The following is a 20,387-nucleotide window of genomic DNA, read 5'->3' on the forward strand; positions in this document are numbered from 1 at the left end:
GTATTTTTGCAACCAGAGGAGACGCCACCTGATGCTATTAGACAGCTATTAGACACTCTTGTTTTTTCTTCTCCTTTTATATCTGGAAGCTATGACCATTTTTTATTTACAGCATATGGTAATTGAGAATATGTTTTAGAGCTGCTAAAGCAGGACAGACTGGAGGCCTGTTAAAAATAAACTTCCTTCATAATAACAGCCTGTATACCCATCCAGACAATGCAATAAGAAGTCTGAGATGATACTTGGTGCTGTTTACTGTATGGTAGCTCCCTTTCATTTTAAGTTCTGGGTAAGTGAAGGCGGCATGTCTGATAGTGTTTAGCTTTTTATAAAATTAGCAAAAGGTGCAAAGACAGAAAGATGTAGCATCAATTATATATAATTGTATGATGATCAAAATGTATTGTGGATAATAAGCTGAAGGGTTGCAGTAGCTGAAGATATGTTATATATATATATATATATATATATATATATAAAACATATCGTTATGTATATTTGTTGTACAGAATGTGACTTCTGAAATACTTAAAGGGTTTTGTCATATTGTGTTAAGTTTTTGGAATTTCACACATAATATCACAAATCTTTTACATTTTTTTTTTATTATTTTTTGATTTTACAACTAATAATATAATGAATCTCACACATCAGTGCATATAAAATATATGACATCCATAGAAACTTAATCTAATGTGACTATAAGTATTTATATATACTACACAGAAAATATTAGCTATAGCAATGATATAACGTGTGAGGACAAAAGAGCTTGTTGTCTCAAAATGCACTCATGGTTTCTGCCTGATGGTTTAATAATAATCTGGAGATAAAGGATTACAATCCTTGATGGTTTGATTCAGCAATCTCTGGTTTCTCAATTAACAATTATTTTAAAATATCCTCTCTTCTTTTCTTATTCTGGTTATAATTAAGGGCCACTAAATTATTTTGAGGTCAAGGGAAAAGCTCCTTGTTTGAAATACTTTGAATTTAGAGCAACTCAGACTACAAACCTTTTACCATAACTCAGTGAATTTCTTATCTGAGGCTTATTCTTATTATGTGCCCTTTGCTTTCTTTTAATTCTTATCTTAAAAAACGAAAAGAAATTCCTACAGCTAAACCAAACAAAATAAAGAAAATGTAGTTTGTCTACGAGTGATAGTAAATGTGCTAGTCTACTGATTTTGATGACAGACAGCTGCTCGTAATTAAATAGGAAATTTGTATATTCCCGTAACACCCAGAGTCAAAACCAAAACAATCCCAGCATGGCCAGTCGCTTATTGGGCGTTCGGACACGTCACAGTCTAACCCGGAAGTGCAGTGACAGCTCTTGTCAAAAATCCTTCATCTCTTTCGTTCAAGTGCGAAACAAAGGTGAGTTTTAAAGATGTAAAATGAGCTCTTCATATGCCTGTTATTTACGAATTTTATTGATTCCTTTATGGTAAAGTGCGTTTAAAGTTTGGCCGTAATTTAACGCTGGAAGCACTTTTACAGAGCTTCAATATTAGCCGCTAGCTGGCTATTGTTAGCAGGTAGGTAGCGGCTCGGGACTTATTTATACTGTTTCCGTTTCTGATTCACTTTTCCGCGGATTGTTTTGTGCAATTTTATGCCATGACTGTCACGTCTGGGTTGTCACGGCAAGAGTTATCAGTCTGAACGTTTCCACATGGATATGCAAAATAATGAGACCCATGTTAGAAAAAAAACATGTTATGCTTCATCATGCCTCAGTATCCTGCCAAATAGTGACCACGGCTTCTCCCCTCTGTTGCTTCCCAATGCGCAGTGCAGGACAGCTGCAGGTTTCAGTCTGCCAGAAAGCATCTGAAAAGAGAGAGTCAAGCAGAAAGGCTACTGCAATGCAGGCTGTAGTACCTCTGCACGGTGGCTGGGGAAAAAACTGGTGACTTTTAGATAAAGTAATGAACTCAAAGTTCTATGAATAACTTTTTTTGTGATATCCAAATTCAAGGATCTAACCCACAACTATTTAAATGAAATATGGAATGGCAAACATTTGGTACTGGAGCTACAAAAACTAGTAGTTTGTTGGTTTATGAAAAAATAAAGACGTTTTCTGATTTTTTTTATTTAAGATTTCAGTAGACCTTATAGAAACCCCTAGGGGGGGATTTGGCTTTTATTAAAATGAGAGAAGACTTTATCTTTTGCTTTGTTCAATTTAATGTTTTTTTTTTTTTTTAGTTTAGCTGATACATATAGACCAAGTTTAATTAAAAAATAATGATCAGATTAATCAGTAATAGCAATAACTGTTGCAGTCATTAGAGTTGGATGACTGAACAAATATCTACTGCTAATTGGCCAAGTCCATTGCCATTGGAGGAAGGCGGGGATTCTTTTCTTTTTTTGTGAATTTTGTTATTTAATTTAGTAGCCTGCTTCTTTCATAATTATTAACTTGTGCAGCTCCATTGAAACCAAGTACTAATAGGAACTACCAGATGGATTTGTGCTGACGCTAGTACATGCCAGTGCTACGGTATTGTTTGGGCTGCAGAAAGGCAAGAAACAGGTAATTTTAGCCCATTGCTCAGTGTTGGCATCATAATATCTCGTACATAATTGAAATATGAGTTAATAGATATTATCGCTGTGAAATAAACATGATCAAATGGTTTCATAGCGTTTCATAGGTGCATACCTGCTAAAAACAGGACATTTAAGTCCGTTGCTTGGTGGTTGCTAGGCAACCTTGTGATATCTGATAAAGGTAAGAGCCTTCAGGGGTCCAAAGCTGTGTCCATACTGGAAGCGTTGTGATGACTAGAGACCATAGAAAGGGAAGGAAATTTTGCAACTTTAGTGACTACAGGCAAAATAACCTGGTTTCAACTTTTCTGGAGTTCTAGGCGAGCGACGGACAGCATTATCAAAAAGAGCAGAGGATACCTTTGACTGGCATATGACCTGGTGGTAAATACATTAGTGGGTTACCTAGGCAACTAGAGCCTGGAATGTCTGTCAGGGACGAGCAGTCGGCTTCAAAGTGATGCAAATTGCTTCCAGTGTGGACAGAGCTCAAGATTTACTAGTGTGCCAAGTTTAGCTCCTTGGGCTCTGATAATGTGGGTGTAGTGCATTATGGTGTATTATATTTATGTATGTTTTATATTAAGATTCTCCTGTAGAATCTGGGAGTAAGAAGTCTGTTGTGAGAGTAGTGTGCATGTGGTAGCGAACCTGGCGAGGTGGAGGTATGCACTGAAGAGAAGAGGAATGAAAGTCAGTAGAAGCACGACAGAATGTGTATGAATGAGAAGGACACAGGTATATCGGTGAAGGTGGAAGAGTTTAAATGGGTGCCTGAGGTGATTTGTGACAGAAGGACGTCAGCAAAAGTGAAAGAAAGGGTGGCAGAGTTGATGAAACTCAGATTTTCACTGGGAGTACCCAGGATGGACAGGACTCGAAATAATTACTTCAGAGGGACAGCTCAGGTTGAGCTCTTTGGAGACAAAGTCAGAGAGGCAATGCTAAGATGGTTTGAACATGTGCAGAAGAGAGATCGGGGATGTATTTGAAAAAGGATGTTCAAGATGGAGTTGCCAGGAAGACCACAGAGATCATTTATGGATGAAGTGAAGGAGGACATGCAGAGGGTTGGTGACAGAGTAGAATACTAGGGATTGGGTGAGATGGATGCAGATGATCTACTATGACAACTCATAAAGGGAGCAGCCAAAAGAAGAAGAAGTAAAATTCTTGTTGCACCATGTTCCCAATGGAACAAAACAAGACAGTTACTGTGCTAAGTGACACTGGACTTAAATTGGTGCTAAATGTCAATTCACCTTTGAGATCTAGACCAAAATGTGTGGTTGTGGACCCTGATCATTTGTTTCTATTAAGAGGCTTAAGGGTTTCTCATCCTGTTGCCTTGTAAAGGCCCTTCTCCTTGCTGGATTCATGTTTTAAAACCCAAAACTCACTATTGTGGCTATAAGGACACCAAAAGCTGTTTTTTACACATCATGCTGGAATAAATGACCAGATCTAACAGTGCATCCTTAAAATAATTAGGTGGCCATCTGAAAGGGCAGGTAAACATGTCTCATTTCGTATTTTCTATTAGTGATGTGACAAAAGTTGGTGGAACACTTTTTTGCAAAGCTGAATTTCCTAGTAAAAGATCTGCTAAGTGCTTGCTAAAAATTCAGCTGGTTTGTCCCACAGAGTTTTCTGCTCAGCTGTGCTGCGATTGTATGCATGAGCAAAGGGCATGTGGGAGTTCAGAAATGCTCTGAATGGGAGTTTGGATTGATTCAGAAGATTCCATGGTGAACAAATTTGAATCCCAAAAGATAACTCTTTGACTGGCTTAGCATTTTTCTCATTTTATCTTCTTAAACCGTGACACATCCACACATTCTTCACATATCTGTTGGTAAAGACAGATTCTTGATGTACAAGTTCGTGACTTGTTTTGGTGTGCAGGGAAATTGAATTTTTTATTAAACTGCAGCTCATTGCACAAAATAAAATACTGACTTCGTTCCTCAAGCTTACAATACGGTCGAACTATGCAGATTCAGGACCTGAATTTCAACATCCAGTCAGTTTTGTGTAACAGCTGTTGGCACTTAAGTCACAGTTGTCTAGCTGTGACTGTAAAAGATGTGATGTCACATCATTGTTTTTATTGTGTTGGTATGGAAGTGTTTTGTTCACTCTCCGGACATTGTTGTGTCTGTCAGAAAAGGAAGTGGATACAAACTGGTAAACTTTCGGTTCATATTCTGAATGCAGGTGAACTAATCTACTGTTTAAGAACAGGACTAATGAAACTAACAGTGTAGTTTTGGTAGATATTTCAATATGACATATAAGGAAAGCAGTAGATGTATAAATGAAATCAACCAGGTGTCCAGTCCAATTTCTTTGCTAGTTTAATGGCCCTTTAGTCATAAATATTTTTTTGTTGTAACTTTTTAAACCAATTTCAATTAAAATAAAACCATTTTGATTAAAATAAATAAAGTAAAACTTTTTTTTTTATTTCATGTGTCCCATTTAAAAAAAACAAACCAAACAAAAACAAAAAAAACCAAACAAAAAAAGTTTTGCTTTCACTGTGGTGCAGCGGCCTCAGTCTGTCTTTAGCCACCACTCTGTGGTCTTGAGCAATGTCCTTTCCAATTTGATTGGTTACATTTCACAAGTAATAGCCTGTTAATGCTGAAGGCCACTTTGCCACAGACAGGCACAGAGGAGCAGCTTTTCAGAGTTTTGAAGGTATAACAGATATTTCCCAAGTTGCAATAAACACAATAATCCTATGATTTATTTCTTTGAAGACAAGCACTCTGTTTTCCAGTTACATTGACTGATTAAAGCACTTTATTACAGTAATCATACAGTTCACTCAAATGTGATGCTAGAGCTTTACTGTATGAATCGGTAGCATAAATATACTTTTATTTTAATTACAAATAATTAGTAATGTTTTTGAGTCTAAACAAAAAAACCCCCCCAAAACAACAAAAGAAAACCAAATAGGTTCCTTAGTCACATGGTTTTGGGTTATAAAAATTGTTTTAATTATACCTTTTCTTATAGTTAGCTGTGAATGCTCAGTGAATATATGCATGCAATGAAGCTAGCATTTGGTTGAGATCATTATGTTATTACTATTGTAAATGTTCTTTTTATATTTTTTCCACTAGTATGCATGATATAATAGGATATAATGACTGTTAATTTAAACATATAGGTAATTGTGACTTTGTTGTGCCAGCGTCAGTCTTTCTTCACTTTTAGGCCAGCAGTTGTTTTTATTTTTTATTTATTTTTTAAATCTGTACTAGGAAATTTATTATTTTTCCACAGTTCTTCAAAAGCCATTTAAAAAAACAAACAAAAAAACCCTAAAACCTGCAGTGGTTGAATTTATAAACACAAACTTATGTTTTTGTGTTTCTTGTTTGTGTGTGTGTGTGTGTGTGTGTGTGTGTGGGTTTTTTTTTTTTTTTTTTTTTTTTTTTTTTAAATCTGAGTGAACTGCCCAAATAAATTCTATGTAAGAGGAACACGGATCAGGCTGTTAACAAGATCAGTTTGGAGGGGACAGGCCAGATGCTGTGTTTCATATTGCTGAGCTGTATGCATCAAAAGTGGTTATTAGACAGGTGGCCTTTCCATAGACTTCCACCTGGCAGCTGGCAGATAGGCACACTTTTTCCTTTTGTATCTAGCTGTGTGTGTGTGTGTGGACTGAGACCACTTGTCTTGATTTAAAAGTGCCTTTCTGGCTTCTCGTATTCCTCAAATTTAAACTCTTACAGTGATGTGTCGCGCTCTCCCTCTAGTTGACTGTGTCCATTCAGCTCGCTGCTGTATATTAAACTATTCAACCACTCTGTTAGATGTTCTTTACACACAAGCGCCCAGCTGCAAAGAGCCCCCCGCCCCTTCATATACTACAAGATGCAGCCATTTGGTTTATTTACGGGTGGTGCTTCTGTAACTGCTGGGAATAGGCCAAGAGCCAATCGAAGCACACGGTGGAGGCCAGGCTAATAGAATCTGACAGGAATGGAGTCATAGAGGCCGCTCAGGCATCGTAAAGCTGTCGCTGTTTAAGCCCCTAAATTTGTCGCTATTACCTGCTTGCCTCTCTCTTTACATGGGCAAAGAGTGCACCCGTGTTCCTGAGTTTGAGACGATGTTGTTACTCATCTTTGCTCATTTCAACACCAAATGAGTACGTCGGTGTGTGCGCACATGCTTGTGTATTTTCAGGGTCAAATGCAGAGCGCATTGAAAAATGGATCAATGATATACTATCCACTATATAATGTCAAGTAAAAAGTGAATTACTGCAGAATGTGGTGGACCTTAACAAACAAATGTTTCAGCACTGCACCATTTCTCCATCAGGCTCAGACTGTATCCTATGTTTTCAGATTTGTATTTTTATTTGCTCTTCTGAGAATTCCTTTCTTGGTGTGTGCAGCAGTGGGAGATGTCAAGATGTGTGAATTTGTTTGGAGTGTAACAGTGTAAAATGCTACACCGGTCAGTACATCAATACTAGTCGGTAAGGAAATTGGGTGTTACTGAAAATCTTTAATATGTCAGAATTGAAGATTTTATCCCACTAATGAGCCTGATTAAAAGAACATTCACAAATTCCTCTAAAACCAGGCCCATACTGTCCAGTCTTCTGAGCTGTGTCGCTGGATCGATTTCAAAAAGTATTGGCTGATCACATCACAGCATACAGCTTTGATACTTCTTGTTCTGGCTTCGTGAAAAGCTGAAGTGATTTCTTTTAAAGGAAAAACTAAGGTAATGAAATCCATATATGAACATCATATTCAAATTACTCATTCGGTTGACTCATTCGATGCTGTTAGCTTAATGTTTATTTAAATGTTTTGAAAACATGAAGTTGTTGATATAAACACAGGCAGTGGTGTAATGTACGAGTTTCAAATGGCACGCCATTTGATTAAAAAAAATTTCCTTTTGGTTGTAGTTTAGATTTTCTATCCTGCAATGCTACTCCTAAGGACAATTTGCATATGCACGGCACTACTAAGACATAATTGATATAGGCATTCAAAAATGTCTCAGATTGGACCTTTTTTAGATGCAACATGCGAAGAAGCTCATTTCTCATATTGCTGATCGCTTGTGAGGGAAGGCAACAAGTATTGAATTAGTTTGCATGAGAGGAGGGAAATTGAAATATGGATTGGGGTCGCAAATGCCTGCCAGTGCTTTGGCTGTTTCGGATATGGAGGATGAAATGTATTTCTTTGTGTATGTGCGTGTCAGTGTGTGACTGATGCAGACAGAGCCGGCATCGAATGGTTTTCCACCTCTCTTGCATGAAGCTATTTTCCAATAACAAGTAGAGAGCAGAAGTGACACAGATGAAGTGAATGTTTTAAGAGGAAAAGTAATCTTAAAGACAAGCCAAGTCATTCCTCACTCTAATCCCTTTGCTTCTCCTGCATTACTGCTTCTGTCTTGAAGCCAGATCCCAGCCAGGTCTCTCACCATCTGCCATTTAGATGTATTTAAATCATGCATGCATGCTGACTTTGGACCTGTGATTTGAACTGGCCAGGTCCCCGGTCTCTGCCAGACTGCTCAGCAAAACACATGACCCAGGAAAGCTGTATGAATATAAATGAATGACAACACAGTTGGTTAAAAGCGCCATTGCCCAAAAGTCAGATTCAGTTTTGCTGATACACTGGCATTAGATTGTGGGAAAACAGCGACCCATCCAAATACTCTGAACATCAGATCCAACTTTTTTAAAGCTCCAACAGTGTTTGGCATTTAAAATTCATATCACTTGTAGGTGAAATGTTAAAAGAAATTAAGAGAAGACTGGTTCAAATAAAACAGTTCAGGGACGTTTTAAAAAATGTATCTAAGTTATCATGTTGGTGTTCCAGGATAAGAGTGAACCACCTCTGTAGCACTAAATAAACCCAGGGTTAAATCTCAAGTTACCTCACTAAGCCCATAGTACACAGTACAAGCCTCAGCAGTGAATAAATAGATGTCGTGATGCATCTCAAGTCACGATATAGTCATTATAATAGGCAGTGCATTGTTACGGTGTGCCATTGGAAGTTACTCTGTGAGGCCCACCTTTTAATATCTCAAAAGTGTACAAGGTAAGGGCAGTGGTATTCACTTTTGTCAAGAAATAGCTTTTCTGTTTCACCTTACAGATCGATCGATTCGTGATGTCAATGGAAAAAACATTTCTTTTAGGAGAAATGTGAAAGATGTAAAAATGTGACGGTAACGACCTCTCCGTCGCGAGAAGCCTAATAATAAACAGTTTTCATTTAACAGAAGTTTGGGGGGTGGGGGGAAGGAGTTCCACATCAAAGGTGGGGAATGGAAAAGAGAGAGGACAGAAATGGGCAGAGAAAGAGTAAGAATCGTGACTGTGAAATCGATAGTTCATACTGTTCTGAAATTGAGGGGTTGTGTGTTTTTTTTTTTTTTTTTTTTTTTTTTTTTTTTTTTTTTTCTTTCTCCTCAGAAACTGTGTATATATGGTGAAATATGAAATAGCCTTAGTGGAGGCCCCTCATGTAAGCAGCAGTATTGATTTCCACAGACCTGGTCCAATTTTGGTACCACAAGTTTTTTTTTTTTTTTTTTTTTCTCCCGCTGCCCTTTTTAAAGGACTAGAGCGACTCTGGTGGGGCAACGTTATAGAAAAGCACCTGACTCTGCCTCATCTCCTCATACCCGAATGGCCAAGCTGTTTTTGCAACCAAAGCCACGATGAGAAAAGAGTCAAGGAAATTTCTACAGTTTCCAGAGTCTCTCTGAGGACACAGCTGCAGGATGGAAGATTTCCCCTGTTGGCAGTTCCTGTTAAGAGATTCACTAGCATTACAACATGAAGAGAAAATAATCCTTTCTCTTCGTGTGTCTGTGCACGCGTGTGTGCGTGCGCGCTTGTGTGTCTTTCTATTGGCAAGTGGCTCTGAGAGAAAGCGTGTGGCCGAGTGGACTGACAGACTTTGTGTACGATATAGACTGGCTTCTTACGTCTGTAAGTGTGTTTTGTTACTGAACAGAGGGAGGGGGAGTCACATGAGTGTCTGCTCAGCTGCAGCTTGCGTTGAGGTGTATTCACACATATCCCCCACAGTTTAGCAGTTACTGCGAGCAGCCAGACATTAGTGGTGAAATTGCAGCTGTTTTAAAGCCTTTATTGGAGTAGGATTTACAGGGTAAAACGGTCTGTAATTCTTAGCCTGTGCTCCCGCTGCGATGTCCCTGCTGCTGACGCTGCTTTCATACTGCCCTATCTGGCTTCATAAGGAAAAGCGACTGGAGGGTATCAGCTCCCGGAACAATATAGGACATTTTTCCTCCCCTCTTCTCCTGAGATTCAAAAAAGTTTGAAGGCAAAGAAACAAAGCCTTTGCCTCTTACTCTTTTTCTTCCCCTTTCCTTCCTTTGCAGTCACCATGTGTCCCATCTCTACTTCCCCTTTCCTCTCCGCCTTTAACTTTCATTCTCTCCAAGTAACGGGAGTCTCTTGCAATATGCTGTGTTTCCCCACTTGAGTGTTAATGAGGCAGATGAATATTCATGAAGAGGAGGCTGACATCGCTGTATGGCGATTGTGCAGCGGATGATTGTGTGCATGGGGATTGTTGTGGCCACATTTCTGAGGGATCTGTTGTGCAGTGGGTAGACACCAGGGGACTCTGGGCTCCTTTGCTAATGATGCAGATGCTTGAGTTTTGTTTTGGTCTGTGGTTGTGGATGACCTATTCCCAAGGCCGTTCCTCTCTCCCTCGTGGCTGCTGGAGCTTAAGTTTAGCCTCCAGCTGCTGGTGGAGGATAGCCAGGGAGTGAAAGACTGAGAAAAAGAGCTGCCTTTTTACTGCCTACACTCCTCCTACTCTTCCTCCCTGTGGTCTTGACTTGTGACAAAGGGATGCCATGAGTCACCTCTTCAGGGGCCATCTCTGTCTTCTTATTTTACCTCTCACTATTTGTTGCTACCTTTCTTATCTTTTGTGTTTTTTGCATTTTCTTTCTGTGGTGACTAAAACTGATTTCACCACATGTTGAAGGACATATTAGAAACTATGTGGCCCATTTTAACAGCAAAAGGCTGTGTAGTGCATGCTTGTCATGTCTCTTGGATTGCTGTTTCCTCCTGTGCACTGCCCACCCCCTTTTTTCCTCTTTTGAGCTTTGTTCTGCTCTTCAGTTTCTCCTCGAACAGTTCCTATAGTAATCTCTCACGTTTTCTTCCCCTCTTTTCCTTTTTTTGCATGACAGATTCTCATTTACATTTTCTCACTAGCTCATCATCCAGTCTGCCTCTTCTCTCCCCGCTGCCATCAGCCTGGGGCTTTCTCTGGTCCCCTTTCCATCTCTTATTTGCCGATGCTACCTTTTCCCCTCTCAGCCTCAATCTTTCCTCCTTTATTTCCCTGCAAGATATCTGACCCTCGCATATTTTAAACCTTTGATCTCCAAACAGTCATTTTCGACATGAAGTGATGTGTGTTTATGTCTGCAGCCCAAGGTGGAAATTTGTGTTTGTCTGTCTGGGACATGCTTTGTATTAAGCACCCTTTAATTTAAGAAGGTGAGTCTGCCATTGCTAGGTTGGAGGACCGATAGTCCGACTGTCTCCTTCGTGGTGACACGTCTGCTAGTGACATAATGGAGGTCTTCCTTTTCCTTTGTGCTCCTGTGTTGTTCATGAAATCAGTTGCATTGCCACTTTATGTTGTCAGTTCCAGTCTAGCAGGTGTTCATACTTATTCTCATGCACACATATCCTTCTTGCAGTTGGGGAAAGGGTGGATGCTGGCCAATTTATCAGTGTTCTGACTGTAAGGCTACAGGGAGCCCTCCGTCTTCATCAGTTCACTCAGCAAATAGGCACACCCCAGTCACTGCTACTAGACTTAGCTCATGTGTCTCCATTATACTTTAACAACAAATCTGTGAGGCTGACTAGAAATAGTGTTCTGTGGTTAGCCATCTTAAAAAACAGTCTGCTCAGATCACAGGTGAAACGGGTTAAAATGGGTTTATTGCCTCAGATTTATTAGTGTTTCCCACAGGCTGGCAGTTTACAATAAAAGGCAGTTGGAAGATTATTATAGTATAATAGTAGTCACTTTATTATAAGCTAATGAGAATAACATTAGCCGAATTATAACTGCAATGTCAGCTGACTGCAGCTCAATTGCCATTACCGCGAGTATGGAACAAATGTTTCACACTGCTTGTAATAACTGCATTTGGTTTAGTGCGCAGTTTTTTTTCTTCTTCTATATATCTCTTTGAAACACTGTGCTTTTATTCTGTCGTGTCATGTGATATCTCAGGGCTGTTGTCCTGCAATAGTGAAGGACGTTTGTCTTATTTGTCTGTCTGTCCTCCTCATCCTCCTCTTCCTCCGCCGCCCTTAGCCTCTGTGCCCCCTCGATTTTCTCGACCCACTGCTGATCAAAGCTGCTTTGAGGGTGCTGAGCGTGTCCAAGGCCGGTAGTGATTTGATGATATGTGTTCGTCTAGAGAATCTTGTCTTCGTGTGATTAGATGGTGTGTGACAGGTGGCGTCAGTCCCATCAGCTCATATTAAGCCAGAGCGCCGTGCTGCCACCGCCGTTGCTGTTTTTTATCCTTTAATGTTAAACCTTCCTCACCAGCAGAATCAATTATCAGTGATTATGTTAGTGTCAAAGTCTTTAGCGCCCGGCTGAGCCCCATTGCTGCCTCCTCCCACTCGTTGCTGTGTGGCCCACAGAAGCCACACTATGCTGATCCCCAGTCAGAGCACTGCTGCTGCAGAGGGACAGCTTTACAGACAGCTCTAAGTTTAACCTTCCTCCTCAACAGTGGTGTGACAATGCAGGGAGAGTTTATTATGCCTGACAAAACTCCCCCCACGTAGGTTTTTCCTCAGTGAGAAAGCTGCATAGCGATTAGCCCTATCATGCTCAATTGTGGATCTAGCTGTCAGAGCTGGCCTGGTGGTCTTGCGTCCTTGGTTGCAGACTGCTTGAGAAGGCCATGTTTTATAAATATAAGAGTTCACTGAGCGTTTGCTGCACTGCATTACAAAAAACAACAAAAATACCCAGAATTTTCTATGCAAAAACTCTACTTTGCCATGTAACCAATCTTTTTCTCACATAAGGTTTCCTCAGAAGGACGTCCTCAGCCTTGGATTTACCTGTGATGCACAGTGTGTGTGCAGATTATTGCCACTGCACCACACAGGGCAGTGAGGCAGCTTGTTAAAAACCCCTCTCTGCTGCAAGGTCACAGCTCTGGCTTTTCCACCATTGTGTCAGTTCTTTGTCAAACAAACATTCGCACATTGCTTTCAGAATTCTCATCAGGCGGGATAATTGGCTTACAGGACTTTGTGAAACACACAGAAATATTCGCATATGCACTAACAACAATTTCTGTGTAGTGTTTAAGTAATTAAGCAGCGCTTGCTCCATCATGTTCCCCCACCTCCTTTCTATACATGCACCGTCACTTTTTCTTCCCCGTTCAAACTGAACTGTAATGACCTGTTGGTACCGTAGTTAACAACTAAATTAGTTACAGTAACAGTACATATTTTGATTCTAAATTTGTAACTCTGTTTTGGATGCAGAGTATGATTCATGTTCAGTCTAACAGAAGACCTGTATCTCATGTCTCTCCATAAGCAGAGCTCTCTGTGGAAGTAAATCAAGGATCAGGTTTGGAGTTGCCACTTAGGATTAGAGGTTTTAATTTCAGCTGCTGGGTGTCTTTTCTTGACAAGCCTCTGCTGGTGACAGGAGTGGAAGTTGGTTTTTATTATTATTTTAAATCTTTTTGAGGCTTTTAAGATCTAATGTCCATCTTCTATCTAACATGGTTTCTTTGACTCACTCTCGACCCTCCCTGACTCTCCATTTGCCCTTTCTCTCCTTCTATATGTTATCCAGTGTTGAGCGGAGGTAAGCAGAGATAGTAATCTGCTGTAGCCTTGGCACTCTCTCGCACTCTGGTCTCATTGAAGAAGATTGATGGCCCTCTTTCTGGAATGGCCGTTGTTTTGGATGGAGAGAGAAGAAGATGGAGGCAAAGTAGTGGGTTTAAAATGAAAAACTAAGTGAGGGAGGGTTGAGGAAAGGCAAGCGGTAGCAGGGATAAAGAGAAATGGAGGTAAGGTGAATGATGGTTGTAAAAGATGGAGAATTGGGAGAGGAAATGTCACTGTGGAGGAGCTTGAAAGCTCATTAAATTTGGTTTTTATTTTATTGAGTGAGAGTATACATCAAACTGTGATTGGTTTCAGATTCACACGTCGTTTCTTTTTTCCTTTTCTAATGCACACGCGGGCTATGGAATTGGCTGCACTTAGTTTGCATGTCAGCAGGATTATATTTAAATGTCAGCTCTTCTCTCAAGATGCAAATGAGACAAGAACATGTTTTGATGGAACGATTTTGTACACGTGTCTTGTGTTGCTGTTGCATTACGATGCAATGGCCTTTAGGGCTTTTAGGTATGTGTGCTAGTCAGTATTAACAGTCGTTGCTGCATTACTAAGGGGAATAAGCAGTCCTTCATCCCTCTTCATGATGGTTCTGTTGCTCAGTGGCCATGTGGGTGGCACTGGGTTGATTGGCTGTAATGACAGTTATGCTCTTAATTGTGTCACTTATACTCCCTCTGTGGCTCTTTTGAATGCAGTCAAGCGCTTGATCTAACCCCCCCCCCCCCGTGTTTTGTTCCTTTCTACGTATTGGTCTTTTCAGGTTTCAGGAGCAGCGAGATATAGAACAGCCACTCTTTCTCCTTCCTCCTTAATTCTTCTCTCGTTTAAGAGAAGTATTGAATCTGACATTGTCTTTATATTTGGGCTCCCCCTGTCTCTGCCCATCCCCCCCCATGCCCTCTCCTTAATTTGTCTCCTATTCCTTTAGTGTCTTTTTTTTGTTCCTCTGTTTGACTATTGTCTGACTTGCTGTTCCGCTTCTTTCTCTCTTTGCCTTTCTCGCTCTATTTCATCAGCCTGTGGTACATCGACCTATCTTTCATCCTGCCTCTCCCTCTTCTGTCTTGTCGACGACTTTTTTTTTTTTTTTTTTTTGCTTTCTATTCTCCCGTCTTGTATTTTTTTGTTTTCCACCTCCTCATCTGTCAGCTCCCTCCTCAGTCTTTTCTTTTTCTTTTTTTGAGACAGCCCTTGCTGTCTCATGGCGTCCCAGCATTGCTGGGGTCAGCTTGACATGTCTTGGTGGCATGGCTGGTTGTATTGCCTATTGTTATCGCTTCCTGTTTGAGCTGACCACTTGACTTGAGCAGGGTAAATGATACAAGACCAAAAAAACCAGGAAGAACATGAAGGGCACATAACGTTATGTTTGTTCATACTCCTGACAGGGTTGTTTCAGGTTATACTTCATGTAATTTCCTGTGGTAACAACTCAGCATAACGCTTCTGAAGAGCCTCAAATAAACATCACAAATGGAAAGCAACCAATAACAAATATTTAAAAATGTGTTATCTTAGGCAATCTCCACTTCATCAGCTGAAACGGTTTCATCCAAGTTTGTGACAAATGGAGTTGGAGTCCACATCTGCTGTTTTGAGTCGGTAAGAACGAATCTTGTATTCATTTCAGGTGAGCTATTGATCAAATGGTGCTGGTCCCATTCACACATCACAGAGCCAGTCTACCTTTTTGACATTTCTTTCAGGGCTCAACCTTTGTATTTTGCATCTGATTGACATTTCCTTGGTATATATGTGTAAACACAGGGATCTTAAGATATTTCATTCATTCATGCAGATCATCTTTTCTCTCTCTGAGGTAAAAGCCCACAGGCAGTTTGAATACCGGTCGTGAATACAAAGCACCAAAATATAAAAAGTAACACTCTCGGTGCAGTATTTCTGAGCCAAATATAAGTCAGTGTTTAGCCTTAGAGTTGCAGTTTATTACACCTCTGAGGCAACTTGTCACTCCCTGGATTGCCGTAGTTTGAAGTCATTCAACGCCTGTTTTAAAATCCTGTTTTATTCTTTATGATCCAAGTGTCAAAGTAAATTGACTTAAATCACACAGCTTTCTCTAGTTGCATGTTAAATGTCAGACATCTTTATGGATTGGCTTTATTATGAGAACAAAGTGCATCACTGTGGCTGTTTAGCTTGAGACATTTTGTCACAATCTGCAGACCTTTCTGCAGTAATGGTTGGCAAAACACACCCAGTCTGCTCTGTGAAATCCTGTTCATCTGTGGTTGGCAGGCATGTGAAGTATGAGTAAGCGTCCTTGGTCATGTTTATTTAGGTAGAGGTGGTATTTGAAAGAGAATTAGACTTGGAGGATTTTAATGACACTGCAGAGTTGAAGCCACCGTGGGTCTGTTCTGTCAGATGATTGTTTTGCTATCGGGCTCTGTGTGGGCCCTTTATGCATCACATTAACGTGGTGAATTTTATCTACAAAGATTTTTATCCACTTTTATGGGCCACTGTAAATATAGCATAAAAAGTATCAGGGAAGCATTAAGCCTGCTTTGCTGTGATCCTGCTTTGAATGCTATTGCTATAAGCAGCACTATTTCATTTGTGGGATTGAGATTGCATTGCTTTATTGCTCTGTTTACACCTGTGGCTTTTTGGTTTGCTGTTTGGATACAGTCCAGATACAGTTTGTGCTTGGATTAGTATTTTAAAGCTGCGTGTAATTGTGGAAGGTGGGCCCCTGTCCCGCTTTGTTCCGCCTCGCTGTGTAAACCTTACTACAGTCTCTGTAAAACATGTGTTTTTGTAATATCTTGTCACACACACACACACACACACACACACTCGCTCTATCTCAGGAATACTCTGCATTCAAGTCTCCTACATAACAGATGCACACACAAACAGTCAACTTGACAAGGAGTCTCTTGCAAGACTATGATAAGGCACTGGCTCACACCCACGCTCACTCTCACAACTACAGTCTTGTTGATTCTTTTCGCTGTTTGTGTTTGCAGCTTGCCAAGAAGCTCTGGCTTTGGACAGACGAGCAGTACTGACACACCTACAGACAGCAAGACCTGACGGAGAGAGTCCAGCTGGCTAGTTATGGCAGTTGCAAGCGGAACAGATGTGCGAGGTACTTTGATCTAGGTGAGTACCAAATGAGGTGTGGATCTGGGGGAGGGAAGGGGGGGCATCGGTCTGTACCAATATTGGGAAATTGCAAATCTGCCGTGGGTGGGGAGAGGAGAAGTGGAGAAGAGCGATTGTTAGAGGCAATTTTAGTCTATGACGATAAAACATTAAAATGACCACTTTTGATCTCAAGCTGATGACAGCACTATTAAACCAAGTGTTTTTAGCTAACTTTTAACAACTGTTTAAGTATTGGAGTCTTTGTGTTCATGTGTTCTGTACTCATTTTTCAAAGCAGACAATTTCACATTCATTTAAGTTTGAAATGCTGCCTTTTTGACTTCTGAACAACTTCAGTTGTCTTCAAGCGTGTTTTTATTTTTTATTTTTTCCCTCCAAACAGGTTTTAGCTTGAAAAAAATTAGTCATTTCTTCTAAAGTAAGCTACATTTGTTTAGCTGTTTAAGAAACCAACACCTACAGTATTCTCATAAGGCTAACTTTGAATCAAATTATGGGTAAGAGGAAGTGGATGGTCCAGCATAAGAAATAAGCTTGGTTTGGATAGAAAACACAAACCTTCAAAAAGCATGAAGGTGAAAGAAGATCTAAAGGCTGCCAGTGAAGGAATACCAAATAGCAAGAGAATAGAGACAGCAGCAGACACTTGATCATATAAATGGCAGCTCGATAAGACATTTCAGGTAGTATTCATCTGTCATTTATAAGCAGAATTTGGACCCAGTTCTAATAAAAGACCGAAAAGGTGAAAAAAGGAAAAGCTTGGGTTTTTAGAAGGGAAAATAAGGGTGGAGGTATAGAGGATGTGCCAACATTGGAGACCAAAAAAAACAGAGGAACAATAAAATAAATCCTTGAGGGTAAAGTATGTGGTCCTGTGTGTTTCATGCTTCCCCCACCAAACTTCTTAATTAGGTAGTGTAAAACTAGCAAGAACAGCAAGACGGGAAGAAAGGAAGGGGGGGGAAAAGCTTGGTGAAAATAGTGTAAAGTAGCAGTCTCTTTCCATTTAGAGGCTATGAGATATTTGTTTTGTATTTGCTGAGATGACGAAATGGTAAATGATAAATACATTAATTTGCCCTACTAGTGTACAGATCAGTCTGCTTCTCCACTCCTTCATCACATATAAGATAAGATGTTTATTTATTTTTTTACTTTGGGTTTAAACTCAAAGCAAAGGTTGGTGTTGACATTAATACAAAAGAAATTCCAAGATACAGTTCAAACCTTTTCTCTTTCTTCCCACATGTTTGGTGTGTGGTTTACTTTCATACATTCAGAAGTGAATTTCAGAGTATTTTTTTTTTATTTAACATTTCATTTGGCAGTGTCTCTTGACATCAGTGTTGCTGTGTATACCCATGAAAATTAAATCTCTGTGTAGGATTTGTTGAGAAATGCTGGGATATTTTAATCACCTCCTTTCTGTATTATCACATAGAAAGAGCATCATGAAAAATCAACATGAATGTGGTTTTTCAGATGGTTATGAAGCAGTGCCGGTGATATTAGATTTCTCGGTGGTAACTTCAGTTCTCCCATGAAACTAAAAATAGTTTTAGTATTGGAGATGAAGAAAAGTATTGTGTGTGTTCGGTTTTCTTGCAAAATTAGATGGTTGGATTCTGTGTGTATTCTTGTGTTTATATATAAGTGAATAACGGTCTTTGCTGACCCTGTAGTTACAGCCAATTTGCTGTGATCACAGTGACAAGTGTCTCCATATGGATACTTAGTAATTAGCTAAGAGGAGATGGAGAAAGGTTGGAATTCGTGGGGTATTAGAGGACCTGTCAGAAGCCTCCACTCATCTTATCCCCCCCCCCCCTCCCAAATCTGTCAGGAGGCTTGTCTGGGGCCCATGCTCCCCAGTCCCCTTCCTTACACTTGGCTGCTTCAGTTAATTGAAGCCACTTCAGATCACTCAGAGGAGCTGGATCTGCATGCCTGAACAGACCACAGCACTCACCTGACCTGTCACTCACTTCTGTCAGCAGCTTCCTGCCACCCACAAGCTTTTTCCAACACATGATCGTCTACAAACCCAGGATATAACAAAGATCCCGGGAATATACTTAGTACACAGTTACCTTAAAAAAACAAAACAAAAAACCCCACTTCACTGGAAATTGACAGGTGCAAATGTCCAACATATTGGGATCTTGGAGTAAACAGACTTAACTTGCCAGCTCCTTAGTACAATGTCTGTTTGATGGATCTTGTTAGAAAAACCACATAATTGTCTCAAATTTACATCAAGTGATTTATATCGTGGCATCTCTGTCACACAAATTTGAGTATTTCCTGTAGTGAGAATGCATCAGAAGCATTCTGGCTAGAGCAAATGTAGTGAGAATGTACTACAATATGTGGCACATAACATGTTGTCTAGTACATATTGGAAAAGGCAAATTTAAACAAAGCCATGAACCAATTCTCCCAGCATTTGAGTTTATGTGTGAAAACAGCTGAGGTCTGTTGTATTGTATCAGGTGCCATCATAAAGGTCTGGGACTTTGCCCATGAGTATAAAACACCTTTCTAAAGTTAAATTTAGCTGATCTCCCCTTAGAGTTCATCTACTCATGTGTTTCATACCTTCAGCATTGCTGCTTTTTATTTTTGTTATTTTAAGGTTCCTTCTGGTAGTCTCTTTATGGCCACTACTTGTGTTTCTGTGATGCACACAACATTTTAATGTTATTCAAGTGAAGAGGATTAAAACGAAGGCTTATGTGGTGAGTTGGGTTAAAGAAATGTTAGTCTAGCCAAAAGGCTCCTGTGTTTTCTATTTCTCTGTCTATATACAATGGTGAGCTAGTATGATGACATACTAGCATGTGAAAATGCTATCATGTGCCATCGTTTGAATTAATTACACTAAATGGCTCTATTGGGCTGCAGTAGCTGACCATGGTGCGACCAAAGCTTTTTTTTGACCATGTGCAAGCACCTTGTCATGTCCTTGTCTTTAAATGGTCGCTTCAAAGGCAGGGAGCAGTTCTGGATCCACTTATAGTCAGTTGCCTTCTTTGACTGTCTCATTGCTGTTTCATCAGTTTAATCTGCTATTGATTTTCAGTTGCATCTGTTTTTGATTCCTTCAGTCTATTTACAATAATATAGAGCATGGCTATTCAACTAAGAAGTTAGTTGGGCCAGATTTTTTTTGCAGCCAGTAAGCAGCAGATCATGATCAATTTCAAACCCACACAACTGTATTGAAAAACAAGTAATTTTTTTATTCCTTTTCCCCCTGTAAATGTGGTGACCTCTCAAGAATGCACACCGAAAGGTCCATTTATTTAAAAAAAGGGAGCTATAAACTATTTTTTTGCACATTTGAAATAATAATAATATTAATAATGATAATACTAAAACATTTTGATATTTCCCTTTCAAATTAAAATAAATCTTTTGCTGACCACTCACTTTTCCTGCCATGAATGGAGCCCCATCTGTCACAAGTATACAGACACGCTTCATATCCAGACCATTTTCCTCAAAAAGAGCTGAAATCTTCTCAAACATTATTTCGCCAGCTGTGTGTCCCTCTAACAGTAGTAAGCAGAGCAATTTTCCATCCAAAAAACGGACATATAGGCACAACTGTGCATTATCAGTTCTGTCTGTGAACCCATCTCCTGCTATAGACATTAAATCAGTTTTCTTCAGGTCATCTAACAGCATTTCAAAC

General features: G+C 39.9%; 1 protein-coding gene across 4 annotated transcripts in view; it reads left to right on the forward strand.

The window, feature by feature from the left end:
* The first annotated feature begins 1,252 nt into the window (after positions 1-1,252).
* spop (speckle type BTB/POZ protein) overlaps positions 1,253-20,387 on the forward strand; it is a 108,179-nt gene continuing 89,044 nt past the window's right edge. For 2 of the 4 annotated variants that reach the window (XM_026164227.1, XM_026164225.1), the window contains exons 1-2: positions 1,253-1,386; positions 16,546-16,681. The gene's annotated coding sequence lies outside the window, so the exon portion shown is untranslated. Of the gene's footprint in view, positions 1,387-15,067; positions 15,152-16,545; positions 16,682-20,387 lie in introns of all 4 variants that reach the window. The other 2 variants (XM_026164226.1, XM_026164229.1) reach the window with 2 other exon arrangements.

The sequence above is a fragment of the Astatotilapia calliptera genome, chromosome 4 (assembly GCF_900246225.1).
Source record: "Astatotilapia calliptera chromosome 4, fAstCal1.2, whole genome shotgun sequence".
NCBI classification, from domain to species: Eukaryota; Metazoa; Chordata; class Actinopteri; order Cichliformes; family Cichlidae; genus Astatotilapia; species Astatotilapia calliptera.